This window comes from Vanessa tameamea, chromosome 16 (assembly GCF_037043105.1).
Source record: "Vanessa tameamea isolate UH-Manoa-2023 chromosome 16, ilVanTame1 primary haplotype, whole genome shotgun sequence".
Taxonomy (NCBI): domain Eukaryota; kingdom Metazoa; phylum Arthropoda; class Insecta; order Lepidoptera; family Nymphalidae; genus Vanessa; species Vanessa tameamea.
In genome coordinates this window covers 144,774-154,296 of record NC_087324.1, presented here as the reverse complement: position 1 = coordinate 154,296, position 9,523 = coordinate 144,774, and the positions used below count along the sequence as shown (strand labels likewise).

Here is a 9,523-nt window from a genome sequence, read left to right as displayed (position 1 = left end):
CAAAATTACTGACAACTACCGATTTAATGGATTACACTGGTAATAGACAACCAATTATTAGTAAAAAATACTTCTTTTTTTTATAAATTTATTTATCTTATCACAACTTACATCGCATAAGCAATTTTTGTCACCGCTACCATGCCTGGACTCCTTCTAAATCTCGTTGCTCCAAGTATTTTCTGCCAAGCAACTGTAACCATCTATAGAACATACTTCCCCTAACAGTATTTGTCATATATTAAAACATGGGACCATTCAAGGGATAAATTTAATGTATCAATTTATAATTGAAACTTTACGTACAGAGATATAGTTTCGTTCTGAAAGTACGTAGTCACTTAGTCTGGACATTTAATTGAATCAAACTTTTGATTATATTTTTAGGAAATATTATTATTTTTTTATTCTTTACTATCTTTATAAATATTTAAACAAAAACCATTTAAGTTTATTGTATTCTATTTAACTATTTAAAATGACCGTAAGGGTTTACAAACAACGAATGTGTGATACTAAAGCTTTATGTACTTAGTACTCATTCTAACACAAGAGCGAAGTTATATTCTAAATGAATAATGCGACTTATTCAAATCACATTATGTATATATATGTATATGTATTTAGTTATTTATTGACCTATTACAGCCAGTTAGTGATGAGTGGCGTTGCCTGCGCGTTATCCTGTCCTTTATCAGGATCAATTAAATTGTAGGTAATTAATTCGACCACTAACGACGATATAAAACAACTAACGAGGTTTAAATTAAAACCAAACGAAAATAAATTATAATGTCTTTATTTAATCTGATGCCATTCTTAACATATAACATATATATTCTTAAACGAACGCCTTAATTACATTGTACTTATGTTATGCAGTAATTTAAATATTTGTACAAAAATTTTTAAATTTTTTGGAGAAACCAATGCTGTAAATAACATATACAGGAAATGACTTAAGTACCTAATTATAGCATATTAACAAAATAAAACACCAATATCCAAATGAACCATGTAAATATTATGATAGTTTTTATATCTCAGCTAAATTCTCCTCGTGACACCTTATATAATGGCGCGGATGCCACGGACATAGTTGTTATTATATTTCATTATATGTATTTATTTAACGAATTCGTGTGACAATGTTCTGACTGGCTGACTTTCAACATAAGACACAGAAGCGACTTCAAATGTGGAGAACGTTTTTGTTTCGTAATGAAGAGTCAGACACACTAATTGGGTTGAGAGGGGCAGGGTAAGATGTCATCCCTCTTATTTCGGTATAATTTAAACATGGTCTACAACATTAAATATTTTGACAAACATTAAAATACATGACAATAATGTCAATTAAGTTTTCATTATCACTTAGCGCCTTTAATTACTCCGAATGATTCGTCAATTTAACCAAGCTATGCAAATACATACATACATACAAATTTCAAACATATATGAATAATTTGCCAAATCGACATAGTATAACTAGTAGGAGGATATCCTCTACTATATGAATAGTTGATCATATACGTATAAAGTGTCACATAAAATATTCATATCTAGATTCTTGAAGTGACAAAACTTAAACCGATAAGTAATACTAATATTTACAGATGTATTCCTTTAATATTCACTTAAAATATATTTGTTTCGTTACAATCGGTTCCATATCAATGAATAAAGATGTTTGATTACAATCATTTTAAAACTTATAAATAAAGAGAAATGACAGCATTTTTTTTACAATTAACTATTTAATAGACTCTTATACTTAAATAAAAATATATTGTTCTTTATACAACAAATTTAAACGAAATTCTAAACTCACTTAAAACATAATTCCTTAATTATTAATATAATTTAATTTTACAAAATATAAAGATATAAAGTACAGAAGTAGCACTCAGTAACAAACCAGATATTATGGTGTAAAATTATTTAGATTATGAAAGTATTTATCCGTAGAAAAGGGTGCAATCAAGACTGTGATTCTCTGCAACTTCTTGTCATACGTCACGATTATATTTCCTCTTATTTAATATAAAATAACTCTTACTGAACTAATCATGTATCAATATAAAACAAATAGGAGTTTGAAGTAGGCCTTCCAATTACGCTGTTTAAGAGAACGTCATTTAAAGTAACGTTCACATCCCCTAAATTGGTACGGTTAGAAGGACGAAAATGATGGTGTTTTATAATTAATTACAACAGTTACAATTTTCAGTTTCAGTTCACGGTCAAAACATAGGTTCTAAATTAGCACTTGCATTCACCGTAATTGAAGTTTGCGAAAACTAATATTAACCAAATCTATTTTTTTAATGTAAGATTTGCTTAATTATTAAAAATGCTAAATAGTTGTAAATTATGTACGCAAGGTTACTACGTGAAACTATTAAAAAGAGAATGAATAGATTGTTTCTAAGATTAGAGGGAACATAAAGACGAGGTCAACCTCATCAGTATTTTAATTTATTATATATATGTAACTTTATTTACAGTTATATGATATTCTTGTCAATTAAATAGTTCAGATATTAAATGACTTCGTTGAAATTTGTATTTTAAGAAATTTGGCTATGATTGAAGCCGGGGGCATCAGCTTATTTCCTTAATAAGAAAAACTTTTTTTATGATATAGCTAGTCGGACGGACAAAGGGCCCACCTGATCCGTCGTAAAAAAATTAACCATTCATTACATCTCCAATGCGCCACCAAACTTGGAAACTAAGTTGTTCTGACTCTAGTGCCTGTACTGTTACTGGCTCACTAACCCTTCAAATCGGACCACAATAATACAAAGCATTGCTGCTTGCCATTAGAACATATGATGAAATGGTGGTACCCACACACACCACTACCACAAACTAAAATCGCAAGGAAAAAACATTGTCCTGAACTTTTACAAGTTTACAAGTATTTATTATAAGCGTCCTAGTTGCATAAATCTCCCGTCGGGTAAAGCACCCGATCATCAATAAGTTATTACGAACAACTATTTATAATTAGTTCACACGCTAGTCGCACTTAGCATTCCCGAGAGACACGTAGCCGAGCACGCGTCTTCGATACCTATCGAGTGATACTGTAATATCGGATTAATGGCTGTAATTGTGTGTAAAGCAGTAAGACACCTGTACCGTTATTGTAAATACAATTTGTTTACTTATACCGGTCACGAATGCTTTTGAGGCGCTTTATTTTATATTCATTTTATCGATACTTAATCTGTAAAGAGGAATTCGATAAAATATTTGTTAAATTTCGTCGTAGAAGTAGTCGAGTCGCTTAATAAAAAATACAATAAATATTGACTAAGTTCGATATCTAACACTGTTATTATTCTGTTTATTTCAGATTTCGTAGGTTTTAACATCCATATGATGTAGTTTTGTTTAAATCGGAAAACTGCAAAGTATTTTATTTTTTATTGTTTATCTTAGTAAACATAACAAATACAGTTTACAAAATCTCGGCTAAGTCGAGCGAGCTCGTTTATTTTGTTATCGCGGGCTGCTACCGAGCGAGTACTCGTACTAATTCCATTTAATCTGTTAAACCAGTATTCCAAATATTACCCAAGGTCGAGTCGTGAGAGGTCAGCGGCTGGCGATACCCGCATGCGGTTTGATGTGTCTCGTCTCGTGGACGCGTGCTTCGCGTTCGTGTTGCAGTATAGCTATTCTACTTCCAAACAGTAATTATTTGTATACGTTTGTAAACGTTTTTGTTACGGTTTATAAGACAATACTTCTCACAATAGCTAAGTCTTACTAATTTATTCGTCTCGTTTCATAATAAATGATAACAATAACCGTGTGCACATCGTTTTTACTGCTGAGCCACGTCATATCTAGTTCTTAAAGAATATAAATTAGGAATCGCTCTAATATGTTACATATTAATCCTTCAGTAAATAATTATTACTAATGATACGCTTTTATAACTGACAAAACATAGTATAATCTGTGAATGTGGATTGTTCGTTAAACGTTAACGCTTTAGAGAGAGACGGAAATATAGAGAAATGTCATGAGTTGAGTTTAGATATTGTGTACAAGTATCCTATCGGCTGTTACGTTTGCTTTTATTTATATTTACAGCGGCCGTCGCGAGCGACGGGGTGACTGACTTCCAATGTGATATCGCGCTGCGAAACGAGATCGGTGCGTACACGCACTGCACGTGTCGTGTTGCCTTTTGCTGCCTGCCTTCGCCTGCTCTTTGGGGTATCGATCTAATTTTAATTAATTACACTTTTTACTTATAAATTTGTTTTCGCTCGGTCGAGGGTACGCTTTTCTTACCCTCCACACCCTTTTCCCTAGACTCCGTGACGTCATACGACCTGTCAGTGACCATGCGTGGATGCAACAATTCATCTTACTAATTTTAATGTTTTTTGTGTCATTCTCCACTAATAAACAATGAGCATATTTGGTACACATAGGTACCCTAAAAACTAACATATAAATAAACAGGCATAGTAACTTTAATTAATCACTATTTATGTTGATGTACCTACTGAATAATTAATATGATAGCAAACGGATGAACACATAATCAGTACAGTAGTGCAGGCTAATATGCCAACCAATCAAAGTAACGTAAAAAATTTGTGATTATTGCTGAATATGTTTATTTTATAAAATATGGCGGCGCACGTGTTTATTGAAGCAATTAGCGAACCAAAATCGAACGATATTTGTATAATATTATCACCACATATACATCTCACATCTACGTGTATGTGCGTGTGCGCGACTACGTGTCTGTATGTATTTGCTCACATGTTCACACCACGTCGCCATAATCCGTAACAATGGATTATCTTCGAATACCTTCGTGTCACCAGCCGAATATTGCGCCCGCCGACATGTGTTCAAGTGATTGTCGCCGGCGCCGCGACGCACGGTTTTATTTATATTTATTGCGCACAATTTGTTCTATTCGCCGGTGATAATTAGTCGAGTACTCTGAACCGTCACAAGTTTACTCTCGTTCGAAATGGAACCGCATATGGTTGTGAGACTAATTAACGGTCCTTTGTAAAAAAATATTCTTGAAGGTTTTTACTAAACTACTTCTTAATTTTTACTAAAGGAATCTTTGAAAAGAAAATTTACTTAAACGACTAATAATGTGTAAGTATTTAAATACCCCGTCATTAGTAATCTTTATGACAGTTTTATTGCCGTTTGAAACGATACGCACATTACGTACAACGAACAGCTGTCGCTCCGGGCGCAGCCGCCAAGCAGTAGGTACAAGAGTATTTTCTACATCATAATCCGATTAAAGAATCTATTTTAAAACGTGGGTTAAATTTTGCGAATTCATTTTAAACCATTTCTACTCGACCGACTGAGATGATATTTAGCACACTTTTGATGCTGGAGGTGATTGATTATTGTCATAACCTTCGTTTGTACGAGTGACTAACAAAATAATTGTAAATAGTTCGAGGAAGTCCACTTTAACCTACTTCTTATTGTCGTATCGATCTGAAGCTATGTGAGTGTTTTTAGTTAGACAGTAGGGTACCTAAATTACCCAAAGCCAGATCGATATTGGAACTCTCCACAGTCTTCTAGAATATCTATATACTTAGTTTGTGATAATTTAGCGACTGCCGCTTACATAGTTTACTTTATGCTGATAAAAGCGTGTTTTAGTACTTTTCGAATTATAACTTATAACTAATCGTAAATACTTCCTTTTCATATTTTATTTCTGCATATTTTCGGCTGATTATTCGACTGAATCGACCGATGTACAAGTGTTTTCGTAGAAATATTTTATAATTAAAAACTAGGTCACACGTTATCTACCGTGAATCGTGATTATTCTCAAATCCTGTACGAGCTTTTAAATATAATAACATGTTCGTATAGAAGCGCGCACACACTCGCAATCACCTAGACGTAACATACATAGAGCGGGTTGCGATTTTCCGCAACTAACAAACTTAAGCGCGCTACGACACCTTACACTTATTCTATGAAATCTCAACCAAGTTGATACAACAACATTGACAAGCACACCGTGCACCGGCGCGGAGCGTGTGACGGACGCGCACTGGCGGCCTGCCAGCCAATCGCCGGCCTGTCACTTATCGCACAACCACCATTGGCTGAACTATATATTTGGCACAACAAATCATTTACTACTTAATGACTATAAGCCTAATTATAATAATAATTATTTAACATTTTTATATTTAAAATACTTAATTTTAATATAAAACTATAAAACAAACCTTTAAGTCAAGTTTAATAGACGTCGAGCTTAACTTAAATTAAAATAAAGTTTAACCTAATTGTTAAAGTCCCTCAGTGGATTATTTACTTAATCACGCACAACTATACACTAATCGTAATCCGATAACTCAGTAATAATATCACAAATATATATAAACATCGCACTGCACTGAAGCTTTCGACTCGTACGTATCGAACACTCTCGGTTCGATAGAGCGCCGAGACGACTGACGCTACGCGCGGCATGTTCCCGCGCGACGGCCGGCACGCGTCTGAGCGCGAGCGCCCGTCGCCGCGGCCGCCGCCACCGCCGCCACCTCGCCACTCGCACGGAAAGGATGCCTCCAGTTAAATACAGCTTGTACCGAACACACCTGCTATTCGCAACCTAAATCTTATCGTGAGCGCACGCAGCCAGAAACTGAGACGAGATGTCAGCCGAAAAAATCATACTCATCGCTGTCGTCGCTACCTTCGCGGCGACACTCACCCTCGCCAAGCCGACACACATCCGCAGCGTGGACCTGTCGGAGGCGATCAACAAGACCGTGTGCCCCATCCGAGTGGAAGTGGACGAGAACCCGGACCGAGTGCCGCGACGGATAAAGATGATGAAGTGCGCCCAGGAGCCGAACCACTGGTGCGAGAAACAGCACATCCCGCGCCACGAGTGCTGCCAGCACACGCATGCCAACCACCAGATGGAGTGCGTTGAGATGCGTGACACGGTGCTAGTGTACTACAAGAGCAGCAAGACGACGACCACGTACGAGGTGTCGGTGGGCTGCAGCTGCATGATCGAGCAGAGCACGCGCGCGCCGCGGGTGCCCGACGGGCCGACGTGACGCGGCACAGATCAACAATCCTAGTTTTAGTTCCTAAGCTCTCAAAAAGTGACACTTAATTTATTGTTATGTGAGCGCATGACTGCCGTTATTTATTTATTTATTAAAATGGTTGTGAGCCGGCGGCGGCCTAGCGGCGTCGTGGGCGCAGACTCTGAGGCGGGAGCCCGAGTGATAGACTGTACATTCCTAGTTTAGGTAATTATTTATTGTCTACTGTTCATATTGAATATAAGGTAAAAGCTTTAAATTTTACAAATGTTTTTTATTACCCTTCCATACACTCATTCGAAAAATTTAGCTCCAGTCGATTTATTCATAAATATTTTCTGCAGAAAACAATTCCTAGATCTCTGTTATCTAATACAAATTTCCAAATTAAATTTCAATTTAAAATTAAAAATATTGTTGTTATACAAATTAACTCATTTTCTTTCAATGACCATTTACTATTTTATAATAATATATTATTTAACACATTTTGTCGAATTTTTAATTGAAGTAAATTATTTAGAAATAAACTTTACAAGACTACCGATTAGGCTGGCAGGTAGAGTCGCTAATATATGAAAATTTTAAACTTAGACCATTAAAAGCTTCGTTTCAAAGACTTCATTTAAATATTATTTACTTATATAATACACTTCTATTTACGTCCATGTTATACCGAAACGTGAGGAAAGCAACCTTGTCGAACTTGAGACATTTGCAAACACGCGATACAAACCTACCGCTTAGCACTTGTAATCGCAACACCAAAGTATCAATGATTTATATGTAGGAGCGACACAATACAGTTAATAGGAAGAAAAATGAGTAATCATCATTTTAACGTCGTTAAATGGAGATGCTGTAAGGTATCTCGCGGTGTGCGGTCGCCGGCGCGGAGGCGGCTCCGCGTCATTTCGTACTAAGTCTAAGAGCTACCCTGAAATATTGGCCTTAGTGACTCAATCGGTGCCGTGACTCATGGATTTATTTTTTGAGTATTAAATTAATTTATGCTTAAAGGTTCAATTAAAAAAATCAATAGGACTAAATGATGTCTAGTGTTTATTAATATATCTAACGGAACTACGGCACATGAAACTGGAAAATATAAACGACAATATTTAGTAATGTATTTCATGTTAATTAAATTATTTAAACGACAGCTAATAATTTGTAATTTGGAATATCTTTCGAGATTTTTGTGCAAATAGTTTAAGATAAAAAAAACATGAAAAATTCTCGCCATTCGTGTGGTTAGAGATGGTTTATTAAATCCACTAGCCACACCATAATATTAAGTACTTGTAGACTCGGACATATACTTAGTACTCAGTACTGCTATAAATACCGTGTCGCGCATCGCCTAGGTTTTAGCATCAAATCAAAAGAAAGACTCTTCAATCAAAAAACATAAAAGCCATGCCTTGCCATTACGGACATACATATGTATATGTCGCATCGAAACTGTAGTGGTATTGATTTACTTATTTAGGATCTTCTAACATCATTACGTAAAAGCGGAAAGAAATACATGAAATATTAAAATAATCGCAATGTAACCTTATCTATTAACTTACTTATCGGAAGAAAATACATTAACTACAACACAACATACAGACAATTTTTATAAACAATTTATCTGTCCATATATACAAAAAAAAAATGATATTAATTAAAAAAATCTCTTACCCCAAACATGGCTAATATCAGAATTTAGTGAGAAAAAGATCATAGTCCCGGGAAATGCACGCTTGCGTGCCAAAGCGGGAATCGTATCGAGATGTACACTGTGCTACGTTAATATACAATTTCACTAATATATCTACCTACGATAATTCCAATGAAATTGTGACTCAATTTTAGAGTGATTGTATCTCACAATACCTCAGATTTTTTTCATAGATAACTTAAAATCAAAGATAAAAAATAACATAAAATCTTTAATAAGTCTCCGCCGGGATGGCAGATGCCTAAAAATCTCTTTTGAACTCTATCTATACTATCACTTTGTTTTTTACAACGCGAACACAAAACTTCGCAGCGGTGGGCTCTCTAACCCACGCCTAATACAACAATTAAGTAACCTTACTATTTTTTATGTTATTTTAAATTATTTAGATTTTCTCAAAACAAAGCCGAGTGATTTAAAACCTGTAAATCGTACCGTCTCGCTTTTGGTATTTTCGTTCGTACGAATGTATTAGATGTAGATCGTACTACTTATTTGTTGTCAGGGATTGTATAATGGGCTCATTACAATTTCAGGAGATTGATGTTTCTATTGCTCACGAGTCAGACGCGGTTCAAGGGCGGCCGCGCGCCGACCCTGCGCGCCCCACCTTACCCTCTTACCCTCCCTTGTTACCTTGATTATTTTATCATTGAATAATTACGAGTATGAAAATTATATGTAAGATTTT

The 9,523-nt window shown here is 35.3% G+C and overlaps 1 protein-coding gene across 1 annotated transcript in view; it reads right to left on the bottom strand.

Moving 5' to 3' along the window:
* Positions 1 to 1,077: 1,077 nt before the first annotated feature.
* Positions 1,078 to 9,523, bottom strand: part of LOC113403563 (proteasome subunit alpha type-6-like) — a 30,874-nt gene continuing 22,428 nt past the window's right edge. Inside the window, exon 6 of the mRNA XM_064217260.1 lies at positions 1,078 to 1,089. The gene's annotated coding sequence lies outside the window, so the exon portion shown is untranslated. The remainder of the gene's footprint in view (positions 1,090 to 9,523) is intronic.